Here is a 17334-nt window from a genome sequence, read left to right on the forward strand (position 1 = left end):
TAAATATATTATAATACTTAAATAATTAATAGCACATCTCGTTGCATCATACATGTATGAGCTTATAACATATATAATATTATATGCATAAGTAAGTAAGTAAGTAAGTAAGTCATAGGCATGCAAATGCAAGAATAAACAAAGTTGTTTGTATAATTAAAATAAACCGTTCATATAATAATTATTAACCGTATTATAATTGTAAACATTAATTTCGAATCATATTCATATATGCATAAGATGTTGTTATATTAAATATATTATTTATACTAATATAAATTATTTTATGGTATAATTTATAGCGATATATTATGCAGTTCGTATACAAAATTAAATATCGATAAATGCTATCATTATGTACCAAGGTATAAACATGTTTGTAGGTAGTCTATGTAAACTTAGACTTCGATGGAAAGAAAAAAGCTCAACAATCAAACTATGAATTTGAAGATAATTAGAAAAAAATTACATCACACACAGTGTTTATGAAATTAAAAATTATGGGGAATAATATGTATATACATATATACATAAAGGATTATATAAAAAAAGACCTAATACGTTTTTATTTTTATTGAACGGCAAAAAAAGGAAAACGTTTACACAACATATCGCAGTAACCAGTATGCATAAAAATTGATTGCATTGATCATATTTTTGATGTTAAAATGCATTATATAATACATAAACAGTATTACATACAATTATATACCTATATACCATATTATGTATATAATATATATGATGATGATGAAGCGTTAAGGGTTCGATGATGGAACGGGTCGAGAAACATATTTTTTAGGTGGGTACTTAACATTAAACAAAATAACATGTTCCGTTGAGGACTATATAGTGACTACCACTAAAGATATTTTATTAAAAAAAAAAAATAATATAAAAAAAATATTATTTTTCTCGAGGTCATTTACTTCAATAGACTTGACTTATGGGCCGTATTGCTTAACAAAAACACTAACCGTAAGTCCCGGTTCATCTGCTCGATGGATCGACAATCTCTATTCCACTATACGTATAATATGATGGCTGAAGGTTAAAACGAAAAAAAATAGAAGTCATGAACGTTGGGAAGTCGAACTATTAAATTCTATGCAAAAAAAAGTTGTATTCTTCTTCGCGAAACTCCCAGTTATAGTATATATTTTTACTAGACTTCAAATCTAAGTTCAAAAATATTATGCGTTTTATTCTAGAATATAAGTTTTTATGCTACACGACTAGACAAGTACATAATATACGTCGTGATTTTTATACATATACTCATATCATCGCATGTCTTTAATTTTTATAACTTTCAACCATTCTATGTATTTATACTATCTGAATTTTCCGGATACGCTCGTGCGTAGTTTTTAAATAAAATACAATTATTTATGTAATATAATATAATATAACTGTTATAATTTAACAACTTTGTGAAAAAAAAAATCGTAAAATTATTCAAATGCCTCGACGAAAAACTATAACATTTAAATACAATATTTCGTTTCCCCTCGTCATCTCAAAAAAAAAAAAAAAAAATGAAAAAATGGTTGACGTGGCGACACTCAGCCGGACTTAGGGAAGTATTTGGAACAACTCTGAGAAAAAAATGATAAAGGCTTATATAGAATCATCAGAGACTTGTTACATGAACAAAGCCTGTTCTTTTATATATATTTAAGGTATATAAGGATAAGGATTTTAAGGATTCTAGATTCGCTCAGACTCGTACCTATACTGTGTGTATCATTCTTTCGGATATTTTAAAACAGTATTGTATTAACATTTAAAATTAATATCAGTGATTAAATTGAATATAATAAAAAAATAAAAATGGTTAATTATTTGTATCTAATTGGTTTAAGCTTAGATTGACCGAATATATTAAAATGTGTGTATATTTTTTCATAGTATCAGCAATTTTAATTTTAATTTTATATATTTACAAATATTTAGTAGAATATTAGAGACTTAGCTCGACCTATGTGTTTTTCAAAAATTTTAAACAATTATTTTAATTTAAAAATCATTACACCTTACGCCTTACGCCATCTATATATGTTGTATTTGATAATTTTTAAACAGAAAGTTAAACTATAAAATAGGCACGCTATATGAAGAGAAATTAAATTAAAATTATCATCGAAAACATAATAATATATAATGTTTACAAAACACCAGAAAAAAATTTGACTCTTAGTGCTAAACATTGAAAAAAGACGCAAAGCTTAAAATTTAGTTACAAAATTATATCCATACTGCAGGTATTGTAATACCAAAAGATATAATATTATATATATAACACAAGTTGTATGCTTTTTTTTAAACTTATTTAGAGTATTTATATTTTATTGTTGTATCTCCAGTCGTTTATACTACATTTATAAAAATAAAATAAAGAAATAAAAGAATCATAAAAATGTAGTATTCCACATATATTTTTGCGTAAAGCAAATATAGGTACCTTTTTATATGAAAATAGTCAAATATTTTAAGTCAGTAATAATTAATAAATAATAAAAATGTAATTAATATAATTAGTTTAAAATTACCCTATGACCTATAATTATAATACAGGTAGCTCAGACTTCTCACTGGAAGTCGTGTAATGCAACGTGTATGCGTCAAATACCTACGTTCATTTGTAATTTTTAATATTAATCATATTTATATTTTGTTTTGGTATCGAAACTTGAGAGCGTAGAATATATACGAATACGAGTACCTACTGAAAACGTTTAATAATAATTGCAAATTTAACATTTATACAGAATATCTATATTATCAGGTGAATGCATACCTACATAAATTATCCATCATGTATATACATATATAACCTAAAGACTAAAGTATATGATCGAGTAAACACCAAAATAAAATTATAATGTCAATATCGACGCATTATTTGCAAATCGTAAACATGTTTACCGAGTTTGAAGAAATATTCAAGTTTTACGCACCTTGGCATAGTTAACTGGGCATGATGTATAATATATACTTGCGACGTATGGGATACCTATCGTATTACACGCGAACTTGACACTATAGGGCACATGTTAACCATCCTGAAATTGTCGTGAACTTCTTTTCATTATTTCCGGAGGTATTACATTAAAAACGTGAACGCACAGTTGAAATTACGCGCATTACATGAACTTTTTCTTTGATTGTAGAATTCGATAATACCTGTAATTACGCTTATACCTACAACTATGTTTTATAATGAATACAAAAAAGTCCTTTTTTAAAACTTCTTTATGTGTTGAGGCCATTTAACTTGTAAACTAGTGTCCGTTTAAAATAAAAACATAATTTCTCTTAATACATATTATTAGCTATAATATATACATTGATCTTGCCTTATATTATTTTAGTTCGAACATTATGTTGCAGGTAATAACTAATAAACTTATGTAGGTAAGTAATAGGTAGTACAATAATAATATGCACAGCGCACGAATAGATACAGACGGAGTACTCACTTAATATATATATATAAATTAAGTATTGCTATTATGATAAATATAATGATTCATTAATTTGTATTTCGTACATATTATAACTATAGGGCCGGTAAGTTCTTACATTTGCATTTGATGCACATCAATGTTAAGTCGTATTTAATGCAAGATATTGTACAATTCTTTTAAAAAATAAATGGATTTAACACAACGTGTATTTATTTACAATGTTTTTATTTCTCATATTTTTATACTATCTAATTGACATACTCGTTCATTTTTTTTTCTTATTTTGTAGTATTGGTAATTATTTTAATATACCATTAGACTTTTTTATAAGTACATAATTTTTTTAACAAGAAGATTAGAAAAATATATATTTTTATGAAAAAAGGTCATTTATGGAAATATCTTCGTAGTATGACGGCATAAAATAACTAAAAATATTTTTATTCGTAAACCCGCATTCACATTAATATAATTTTAGAAAATGTTATTTGCAAATAATTTATACAAGCGCGGTGTTTAGGGTAAGGGGCATAGGAGCATGGACTTTAGGCGTAAAAAACTATCAATAAAATAATCTTTCAGAAATCTGTATAGAAGTTCAAAGTGTTTACTGCTTATAAATTATAATCACAGCCTCTGTAAATAGATATGTATTGTATCACCTATTAGTGGTCAGTGGTCACAATGACTGACTTACGTCGGTACATGTTGTTGATAATACAATATTTAAATAAAGTAAGACTGGCGTTACTTAATGTTCACGAAGATTTGGTACAATATATATTATTTGAAAATATAATAATAATTGTAAGTAGAATTGTAGTTGAAAGTAGAATTTTTGGATCAAAAGAATAATGAAGTACGAAAACAAACATGATTTTAAAACATAATTAAGTAAATATTTAAATGATTGTTAATGTATGAATCTGCACACTCTAATAACCATATTAATATATTATATCGTTCAAATTTTAAATTTGTATATTACATATTGTGGTAAAAATTGACTCCACAATTTTAACTCGAACAATTTGACTCCAGTTACATGAATTATTATTTATTAGCAGTAAGGGTTCAAATCAATTTAAGCACCACACTATAATTTAAAATGTATGCTATATCTATTACATTCAAACGCGATTTTATTATATTAAAAATGTAATATTTTTGCGTACATAATCATTATACTCATTATATCCAACGATATTCTAGCGGTAGTATACTATTATTGATGTTCGCAACTCTTAGCAGACATAATAAACTCGCTAAGTAGTATAATTATTTCATATTGTGAATAATAAGTGGGCTTTTAATTGTTTATGTTAGCCCTTCCGGGCTTTGATTAAGTCCCCATTCTCAGCTAAAACTGGATGTGTATATGCACCTTCTTAATTTACTTTTAAATCGAGTGTAGGTACACATCGCATGCACCTATAATAGTGATTACTGATTAGTGATTACAGATAGTGATGTAGTGTGTAGTATTCATATCATGTAAATTAAGAGTAGAAATAATTTTATCGTCATAAGGGCTAAAATTATGCATTAAAAACCTGAGGTAAATGCACTAAAAAGATACAAAAAAAAAAAATGCTTTATAAACACAAAAATTCTACTAAAAAATCTAAAATTTAGCTGTAAATAATTTATTAAAAAAAAAAAAATAATACGAATAAAAATATTTGGTATCAAAATTTTATAAACTACACTAAAAATGACGAATATGCATATAAATTATAATTAACAATGTAAATTAAAGCTATTAAACTGACATTTCACTATCATATAATTTATAATTATTGCATTAATTCACAAAAATCATAAGAAACTGCAATAAAAAAATTATAGTTGAACTCTGCGATGCATGAATAAAATTTGGTTTTTGGTAAGCGTGTGCTGGAGTAGGTACCGTGAAAAGAAATGCAAATGCTAAAAATACCAAACTCAAGTCATTTACCATTTACATATAAATACCTACGTGTCAATGATGTGCCGATATGATACTCATATATCACGTTTAGATGTGTGTACTTAATACTTATCTTTATTTGTGAACTATGACGTTGACCAAACCATTGCATTGTATAGTTGAATAACATACAATAGTAAACATTTAATTTTGTAATACCCTTGACTTTAAAAATCTCAATGTTAATAACCTTATTGTTATATGTAGCTATAATTATCAGTGTGCAATTATATCTGCATTATGCGATGTACCTGGACTATTAATCCAAAATAATATTGACGTGATAAAATAATTATTCCATTTTCAATGTTTGAAAGTTAAAACAAATAATAGAGCTACGCGTTACTGCACTAGTCTACAGTTTTCAATATTTCGAGTTGATATAAAATGTAAAAACGAACAATTTATTGATACATTTTACTGATAATACTGATAATCAAGTCATTGTATTAGGTTAGGTTTGTAATGATATTATAAGGTATTTTCTGTTATGGTATAATTAATGTTCAAATATCAAAAACTAAAATAATGTATCTACTTTTATTTTCAGTTGGTATTATTTAATTAAACCTTTTACTTTTTACTGAATCGTCGAAGTATAATTTAATTAGATGCTAATATTATAACTATTATAACTCAGTCGACACAATGGTACTTACATTCGATTACTAGATTTAAATATTTCCATCAGATATAAGATATTGCATCATTAAAAAATTTAACTGTACCTGATACATAATATAATATTCTGGTTAAAACATAAAATAATATTGACGCGAAGATGATTGTGAAAAGTACATAAACATTTTTAATTGTGGGAAAAACAATGAATACTTTCAAACCATTAATTTTTGATTAAGCAATCCTCTGATAAAATTATAGGACTGACCGCAAAATTAGAATGAAATGTCGCCACGGTTAACGACTAGAGTTTTGACAGTGATAACGGAGATTTACGCAAACACGGCTATGATAAATAATAGTAATAATTATATGAAGTTATACAATGCTAATGACCGACGAGTAGGTATAATATATTAACGTCCTTCCAAAGTACCTATTCGCCCGTATACACAACAGTAAGGAATTCGGAAAGTACAACCCCACAGAGTAGTTTTGTACATATTTTACAGTCGGCTAATTACATATTGTTCAATTATTACATTTTAATTAGTCGTAGTTTGTTTCTTTTTATTTTTGTATTTGTTATATGATAATTAATAAAAGATCTTAATTTATAATGTCATGGTATACATATTATAACCTGTACGTAACCTGTGTGTTGCTTTGTATAAGATAATATATAATCATTTCGCTTATTCACACGAAGACCTGCGTCGCGTGATGGTTTAGTATTATAAGTATAAAAATTAAAAAAGAATGTTTTAAAATTGTTCATATAAAAAAAAATTTTTTTTAACAAGACACATTAAATTTATCAGTACCCAAGCACAGATATATTATCTCGTACACTGTGTGCAGTTATGTGATTTAAACATTTTTAAAACAATAACACTATATTATAATTAATTGTCTCCGAGAAATTAAAATGCTGGAAAATGTTTTTCGTTTTTCGTGAGTAATAAAGATTTAGTATGAAACACAATTAAGCAATTTTAAATGATCTATATTTCATACAACCAAGCCAATAGATAACATAGATATCTAATGATGCAGTGTGCTAGTTACAACTGTTACAAGGTATTTTATTAGTACCTGCAGCAGTTATTGCAATAGCTAGCCAATATTGAATTAACGGCGCATTATCGATGAGTAGTCATTTACGGTGTACGCGTTTCCTGTACGGCCCACAACTCGCAAGCATCGAACGCGTAAAGAAATCTTCATGTCAAAAACTAAAAAAAAGTCTTGAACAAATGTTAACGTGAAAGTGTAGTGATGATGTGACCTGGACTATAGCTGCAGGTAGATTGAAACGGGAGTGCACGAGTAGGCCTAAATGCATGCACGCGCATTTTTTTTTTATTTTATGTCATCGCCCTCTTCCCCTACGTGATTTAATATTTGTTTTCAAAACATTATAATGTCCTACTGGTGCAACTGCATAATAATAGTTTTCATCTTTGGACCATGCGAGAGTGAAAATAGAAAGTAGCACAATATTTACACACACTTGTACCTTATAGGCCTAAACGTCGTGTTTACCTGTACATATATAACATATAATAATACATTATATTATAGTTTCATCTTTTATATACATAATATTGAGTTGTTCAAACACTTGTTTTAGCATTTAAGGTTTTACGAGTATGCAAATGAGTGTATGCTGGTCTAGGATTGTCGTGTGTATTGTATACACACACACACACACACACATATATATATATATATTATATTATACATACATAAATGTGCTATATCTCCAACTCTCCAAGAATAGGCAGTTCGTGGGTCCTTTTATTATATTGTGGTTGACACGAAACGAGCAATTCATTTAAAAGTGAGCACGGCTTTGTTGTGATTTCGTTACGTATATTCTGGTCATCATTATAACATATATATCTGAGAATATTAATAAAATAGATACATCCCAAAAATGGTAGTGAATATATGTTTCACAATACACTCGACGTTGACGGATCTCACAAAAAGTTAACGTTTATAAAAAATTTCATCGGTAAAAACTTAAATTTTAAGCCCAAATGTGTTAACAATTAGTATTTAACTGCAATAACAAAATTTACAATTTATGGATGTATATACATAAATCGGAGTTAGAATAATAGTTGACGTGTTTGATTACATTTCTATGTCGTTTTGTTGAAAACTACAAGATATTTTTAAAAAAAAATTCTTTAAATATAATTTGTATTTGTATTGCGTTTGTATGTGCTATATTTTATAGCTGACGATTTAAAAACTTCAATTAGCTACTTCGCTACTCAAATAAATCTTACATACGTCAGTAGTCATCCGGTTTTGTATTACTACACATATTAGCAAAAATGACAATAACACCAGCAACAGCTGAAAGATCATTTTCTTCCCAAAGACAACTGAAAAGTTACATGAGATCTTCTATGACAGAAGACAGGCTAAATGGGTTTGCAATACCGAATACATAGTCGATGTCATAAATAGATTTTCTCGACAGAAGCAATAAGGCGAATGAAAATTGAAGATTGGTCAAAATACTAATAAACTTATTATAATAATTAATATACATACGTATGTATTTACCAAAATGATATATTATATTTTGTCTCTCTGTAGTACAAATTAGTCACCCCCCTCCCCACCATTTCATATTTCTTGATCTACCCATGTATACATATCGGGTTAACAGAGTTTTGATATATTTTTTAACATTGACACGCGGGTGTTTAGTTATACGCTACGACTTAACCAAAGTGTGCTGTGTACTAGTGTTCCTGTACAACTGTCAGCTATGGCCCTACGCATCATCTTGAAATCTTTACTTTTTAACTTTTCCGCAGGCATTTCTATCGTCGCGTATAAAATCTACCAGACGGCCTTCCGGTTCAATTGATATAATCCAACAAGAACTAGGTATACGCGTTTCCACGACGCGCGGTCATTATACAACAGTGCGCAGATAATAATTACGACTGCGCGTTCGCAGCCGGTAAACGAAAATAACGTGCACTATTACCGCGGTCGCGTACGGCGGACAGAGTGTAACAATATTACACTGACGATGTGCACGCGCATCGCAATAATTGTGTTCGCTTAAAAATTATAATAATTATTATGAAAATACAATGTTATATGATATTATATTATTATGTTGTTATTATGCCGTATAGGTACGACACGGGAAGCTCAACACGTCGACGTGTGTATGCGTACACGAGGCGCTTTTATTGTGTTATATATTTCCCGGCTGACATCGTCAGCTGAGTTGAGTCCCAAATATTGAATTGAGTCCCACAAATACTTTTGGGTTATCGGAGTTGAGTCCGACCAATATTGTTAGGTTGTTCGAGTTGAGTCCCTTTCAGTCTATTATTGATGTATATTGATTGCTTACATTGTTTTTAATAATAATAATGTTTTTAAATTAATAATACAAATTATGTGTAATATAATAATATTAATAATTAAATAGTGGCTGGTAAAAAATTAAATGATACAGATTTTAAAAAGTCAAATCTTCAAACTTGCATATTTATATACCTATTTGTTTGTCTGCTCCTGTAAAAATTTTTCTTTTTACCCTAATGTTTCTTTACATGGTCCTTTTGCTTTGCTAAAGGACCATGTAATTTCTAATTTATACATGTATCAGACTGTATTCCCAGAAGAGTGTCCTCAAGAATAAAAATATTTGGATGTCTCGAATGAAAAAAAGCATTTAATTTTGAGTGAATTTTACTGTGTAGGTAGTTATTACATTTTATCTATACGGACTCAATTCAAAAATATTAAGATAATAAGCTGGACTCAATTCAAAAACATAAAAGTAGCACGGACTTGATTCAATATCACCGATATTTCCCAGTCGACCGACGCGCGTTTCTCGCCGCGCTCGCCGTCCGAAAAATCATGTTCACACACATAATAATAATATTGGGTATATTAGGTACACGGGTAATGGACACGATATGTTTTTCGTCCCGTACACATTATTATATTATTATTACTATTATTATACACGACGACCATTAAAATATATTATGCAATTGTCGCGTTTGCATACACATGCAAGAGGACACTGTATACGCGCATATATATCGTAATCCGGTTTGGCGTTCGGTGTCGGCGCTAGCGCGTGTGCACGTGTGTGTGTGTGTGTGTGTGATATTGTTATTAAGTATAATAATATTATGTGTCCTGCAAAACTACCGAGTTACTCGCGACGCCGGTGCCGGCCGAGGGGTGGGCGTGGAGAGGAGGCGAATGAAAAAGAAAAAAAAACCATAACAAAACCCGTCTCGGACATTCCGAAAAAATCAAAGACCCTGACGCATCTCCTCGTTCGCTGTTATACGCCGTTCGTATATATGTATATTATACCTACGCATGACAAAATTTTATATATATATATATATTATTGGGTATGTTAAATATCGCGATAATAATTTATTAGTGGCGTCGCCGTCAACCGTGGCCGGATGACCTAGTCTGGGGGCCTATCCGCCGTATTGTTGTAATACATATTATGCGTATATTATTATTATTATTATTATTATTATAATATTATACACACACACGACGTCCTACACTCGTCGCCGTACGATATGCGACACGACGCCGCCTCCGACGCGTCATTACATTAAAATATACACGCGCGCGCGCGTAAAACGATAATATTATTAATATTATTATTATTATTATTATTATTACGTACACTATCCACGCATACCTAATAATATAATATATTACTATATTATACGTACGTCGCACCCCGTTGAATGTCATCGCGACCGCCACGCCGTTTGCAGCTTCTATACAACACGTATCTACCCGAGTACCTATATGTATAATATACGTAATAATAATATGTTATTATAATTATTGTACGATACGTTTGTTTCCAATGTTTCCATTTAATTATAATTCCATACGCGAAGTGTTGACGATTAGCCGCCACCGAAAGAACGTATATAATACACGTGGAATTATAATATAATATAGTGTAAGACATAATACTATGTAGTTTTTCCAGTCATTCGGTAATCGATTATAACTTTTCAACCGGACGAGTTGAGGAAAAATCAAAAGTAACTATATAAGTACTAAGACTTTTGTTTTTTTTTTTTTTTTTATCGACATTCGACTTAACTTATTTTTATACCTACGTCCGGTTACGCGTTGACTGGATACATTTTAATTATTACGTAATTACAGCTGGTAACATAATAAATCAATTAACATAAAACAGATTTGACGTATTCATTTTGAATTAGATCTTAGTCTATTATATTATATAAGTAATTATTTTCGTATTGACGCATAATAAATTTGTTACCAGGAAGTCATAGTATATAACCACGGTTTTCTACTGCATTGAGTAAAATCAATAACAAAAATTGAAAAATATCAAATAATATTATTACATTAAAATAATTGATCTATAATTAGTTTTTCATAACTTAGCTTAACTTTCAACCGACGAGATAGATAATATTTTGTATCAACTTACCCACCAGCACATTGTTGTTTGAAACGATGAAAACGATTTTTAGTACGGCTCTTATTTTTAAGATACTTTTTTAGTATTAGGTAACTACACTATACACTATTTAGCAAGTTTAATTAAAAAAAAAAAATTTTTCACATTATTATTATGGCTAAATACTTAACCAAATAAAAAATAAAATAATAATAATATAGAGTTCTTTTTGCCGTTAAATTTGCATGACGTGTGTATACACTAAATACAATCTGGTTATTTACGACGTTACAAATACGCTTTCATAAGTATCACTGGCAGCATTGTACTCGGACACTGTGGACAATAATAAACTATAAATATCGTACATAATAACAACACGCGTAGGTTACCGCTACAACAGCGATTTATTTTACGTCGAGACGTAGGCACATTTTTACTTTGACTATACCTATACCTACCCGGCACCTACCCAACCATCCATATAATAGCGATGACAGATGAATCCTATAATTTCTTGTTCGAAGATTATTCAATTCATATTTCATACGTTTCCATGATTCATGTGCGCATCATAACAGTGTTATACACGTATAGCTACTGCCAACATACCTAGGTAATATACGATGCTGATATGCTTATTTCGCATTCTGGATTTATTAACATATAAGTATACAGCTTATATTATAAAAATGTAGTGTCAGATTTTGTATACTTCTGAAAAGGGTTAAAATACGTTTTTTTTAAATTATGATTTATGGACTTGTATAGCCCATGTAGTATGCTATCAAAAGTCAAGGAAAATATAATAGCAAAAATTAGTAAGAATAGACAAACTTTTAGTTTCGTTGATAGCATACTCGATACTCATACAAATACAAATATACTTTACTGCTCAAAAATGCAAAATTAAAATAATATTATAAGGCATACCTATTATAAGAATAAAAATATCTATAAGTGCTTAAATTATTATATATTAATTTTAAACAAATCCATCTATCGTATTACTAAACAAATCTATTATTTTTTTACAGTATCTAACTCTTATTCGTATCGATATACAACATTAAATCGTTTATAATCAAATAATCAATGGACAGAAAATATTATCAGTTCAACTGTTTGCATAATATCTTTTAAATAATTAAATTAAAATTTGTTTCTTTAATATTGTTAGTTATATATTTTCGATAATAAATTTACAGGTACCAAATACTAATAAGCACTCCGTCTCCTCTAATTTGCATAATATTCTTAAATTGCGCTAATCGTGTGTATAATAATAATCAAAAAATAGTATAAATGTTAAAATACGGTGATTCATCAAATATGTTCATTCCTTATTTTACTTCAATAAAGCTGCAACTGTTCAAAATCAGATATTTTGAATTTTTAAATATACTCAAAACCCTTACATTGAAATTTTTAAAAAGGTTGTATTACTTTAGCAAACTTTACAGATACAATCTTATATTTTTCAAATGAATACTACCCTTTTATACTGTAAATTATTTAGTGGATAATTTTGTTTAGACATTTTCATGTATCAAAATAAAAAATCAAACTAGTTGTTTTTGCGTTATTTAACTTTGTGTGGTAATAAGGATAAAAGATCCACGATAACGGGTTTGGAATATGAGGGCTATATGAGTGGTTTGAAAATCTTAGTACCAATAATTAATATTAATCTATAATGTTTGTTCATCACCACATGACACCTTTTAAGTAATACAAAAAGTTTTAATAATTTTAAAATATGGTATTTGAGTATCTTTAAAAAATCCAAAACTCAGAATATTTGATTGAATTTATTATTATAGAAAAATAAGGAAAACATGCCTAGGCAAATCACTATCTGTGTGACACATTATATAATGCAATCGAAGAAAAATGTATATTTATGTTTAAAAATCAAAAAAATCTCTAACTTGAATTGGGATATTTTCCCAGAACTGTATACTTATCTGTAAAAATGAAACACCTCGAATTGTTAATAAAATATTTCCGTAGACACTGCTCTACACAAGTGTATACAAATTACGGCTATACTATTGTTCTAATATACAATATCGTACTATAAATATATATACACATTTAATTCAGTCAAAGTATAGGGTCTGGCAACACGCAGTAATCATACAAACCACACAAACTAATAACTACCCACTTATGAACAATCAACCATTACGGAAGTCAGAAATGTATGTATGTATATAATTATAATACATATTATATACATACCTACGAGCTACAAGTTACAACTTACTGTATTGTTAATACTGCCGGGTTGTATAAATAATTATTGATTAATAATGAGTAATGATTCACGAAAAGACAATGGTAATATTATAATATACCAATAGTCATTGCCACTAAATCATGTCCGAACTGTTCGAAGGATTCCTATATATTATTGATTTACACTAAATATTTGGTGAGTTTTATTTATAAAACCCGGCGGCCTGCATATACATGTTATAGGTAATATTTTTGATTGATGACAAGTATTAAAAAATATTATACTTAACTGAGAGTATACTATAATTGGCAGTTACTAATATTTTTATGTAAAAATTGAACTTAAAAAGTATGCTATAAATCCTACGTAAAAACAACTAGTTTTAAAAAAAATACATATGCAATTATTAAATAATACACTCGTTTTAAAACCGATGAGTTATATTATACAACTGCAAGGAAAAGTGTTTATTACAATAATTGCGAAATACGTAAGGTACCTGTACTGACTAATTTAACCTACCTATCGAGTAACGAAACATTATAACATTATGGATTTATTTTTGAGCCGACGACTGAAATTTAAACACACGTATAGTGCATTGAATTAAAATAATAATAATATATTTAATATACAATAATGTTCCCAGTAAACTCGACACGACAGGTTAACGTATAATTTGTTTTCAGCTCGTATATATTTCTTAAAATAAACGATGACGCGTAATGTTGTATTATACTACTTGAGGACAGTACCATTATACAGATGTGTCTCTGCATTTACATCACTAATATATTACCTTAAATATTTATATGTTTTATGATTGATAAAAGTTTGCACGTTCCATTTTTTTTAAATAACAACATTTGTTCCGTTGACGATCAGAAATAGAAAAACGTGTCCGTATATTTTCGTAGAATTGTATTCAGCTTGCTATTGTATATTGTAATATATATTTTATTATACACAATATCATAATATGAGGTTATTGAACATTTTCATTTATAACTTAGTAATTTAATGTTTAGTGTTAAGTACATTTAATGTACTTATATAATGCACTTGAGAGTTGTGCTTGTATTAAACGTCTTCTAAATAAAAAAAATTGTTATTTTAGCAGGTTTAAAACAAATAACCATGGAATAAGAAGTCAATAATGCCAGAGATTTTGAATTTCTTTGTGCACTATACACGTCATACCTCAATATCTACACGGTTATAAACTTATAGTACCTGCATTCACGTACCTAGGTACCTATATAATTATTATTAACTATTATTCAGGGTTGCATTATCTCGTTGCTTCGAAGGTCTAGGCTATCAACGGGAAGGGGAACAAAAGAAGTTTAACGCGTCAAAAATCGAGATGATTATATATATGATGCATCAAAAATTTGAATATAAGGAAATGTATAATATTCACGAATAGTATCGAAGAGAAAATAATCTTGTTGATCGCGCGTAACTAAAATGTGGAAACGTAGGTACCTACTTGTTTAAATTCCCTATAATATTATTATAAGATATAGCTGATTGCTGTTTGCATAAAATATTTAATTTGTTAATTCAATAAACCGGAGATATTGTTTTTAATTTTATATTTTTATCCCGTGAAATAATTGTTAATTCTTATACCACAGATTCACTAATTAGTTTGTTACAGTTAATGAAAGAGCTTGCAGATTACTATTATTACAGATCACAATATTATTATTATTATGTCTTATTGCTCTAAATGATGTCGGAGACTTTATTGAGTTCTATAATAAATTAAATGTCTTAAATGATAATGATTGTATACTCTCTTGTTAAACATAACTACATGAATATGAAATACGACGTTATATTATAAAAGCGTAAATCGTACATCGAGATAATATAATGTTATGTTAAAAAGCCACATTTTCAAAGTGTATAGAAGACAACTATTATCTGTGCTAAATCATTATTAAAAGTTTGATAACTTTATCCTATAGGTAGTTTTAAATAATTTTTTGAAAAATACAAAAATAACCTAAACTTTAAAAAACTCACAGAAGAAAATTATTTCATCACAATAGACCAGTGGTTCCCAATTAGCATTGAGCCACGGACCCCTAGCTAAAACTTAAATTGGACGGGGACCCCTTATTTGTGATTAATTACTTTTCAATTTTGTTAAATTATAAAAATGAAAAAAAATTATAAGATTTATTTTAATTTTACATAAGTACCTCTTTGTAATAATATAAATATTATAAACGCTATGACTACTATACGTGTTTAATAATTCCACTAAAGTAAAATAAAAATATCACTTCAGTACAATAGACTATCACGCTTCAATATAGATAATATTCTCCTTTGTTTCTCTATGAAAATTTGGCGATTTGTGTATACTCGCGGCTTCTATACAGTATTAATTTCCACAAGCCTATGTACAAATGGAAATTTAATTTCTCAATTTATTACTTTCAAAAGGCTGCGTGCGTACAAAAACCAAGGGAATTTATACGCAGCACGTTCGGTTTTATTCGGCTTTAATAGTTGACAGGTAGTTATTATATAATACACCTTGAAGTCTTATTACGATTGCACGCCTTATAAATTGTATGTATATACATTGTGTGCGTGTATACTTAATATGATGTTATAATATAGGGGCGGGAACCTTGTCCTTCTGAATCCGAGGCTTAGCAAAATCTGTTCACCGGCTATTCAAGCGTTTCAAACCATGATTAGTGTTATAGTGTGTTTATATTATAGCCCCACCTAGATGAACTGTGACACTAAATACGAAAAGTGTGTTTATAATAATATTGTTAGGCGCGAGAGTGCGAGACCCTTGACTTCGAACAACTACTCCTGTCATGGTGCATTTTCGTTATCCACGTAGGCCTGCGGGTTGGACCGAGAGTAGGGCAAATCGCTTAAGTCGGATTCATATCGTAGTATGTACACGAAAACGCATACAACTATCATAAATTATAATAATTATTCAAATAATTGAATGCTATTACTTTCAAGATTGACACATTGCGAATACAAAGCTTCGGATGACCGTTATTATATCTAATTCAAATATAACCATATATTATAGGCAGAACTGTGGTAGGTACCCATATAATTTTGGTATATACTATATTATATATATTTTATTATTTATATTAAATGATGCCGACATACCGTCTACTGAGCACGACACGTACACGTTAAATAGTACACTAATTAAATATAATATTATTGTGTATACTGCATGTGTGCACAGCCGACAGCCGTATACGTATATGATTAATCTTTTTTAAAGTTTATAGTTAAAGATCACATATTTATATAAAATCATTTAGATATTTATTTTTAGTTGATAGGTTTTACTCGATAGTCGTTTTACATAGGGTTAAAGGCATTAGTGGCGCGAACATGTTTTAGAATTTCAAACTGATTGAAATCTATTTTGCGATTGGTGTACGAATAACGTATCTCAATCTAACGTTTTTATCCTTCAAATGCAATGTTGAAAGACTTCTCTTCATTCTAGTTATATAGGAGTATCTAGATTTTTAAATAACCTTAC

This window comes from Rhopalosiphum padi, chromosome 3, assembly GCF_020882245.1.
Source record: "Rhopalosiphum padi isolate XX-2018 chromosome 3, ASM2088224v1, whole genome shotgun sequence".
NCBI classification, from domain to species: Eukaryota; Metazoa; Arthropoda; class Insecta; order Hemiptera; family Aphididae; genus Rhopalosiphum; species Rhopalosiphum padi.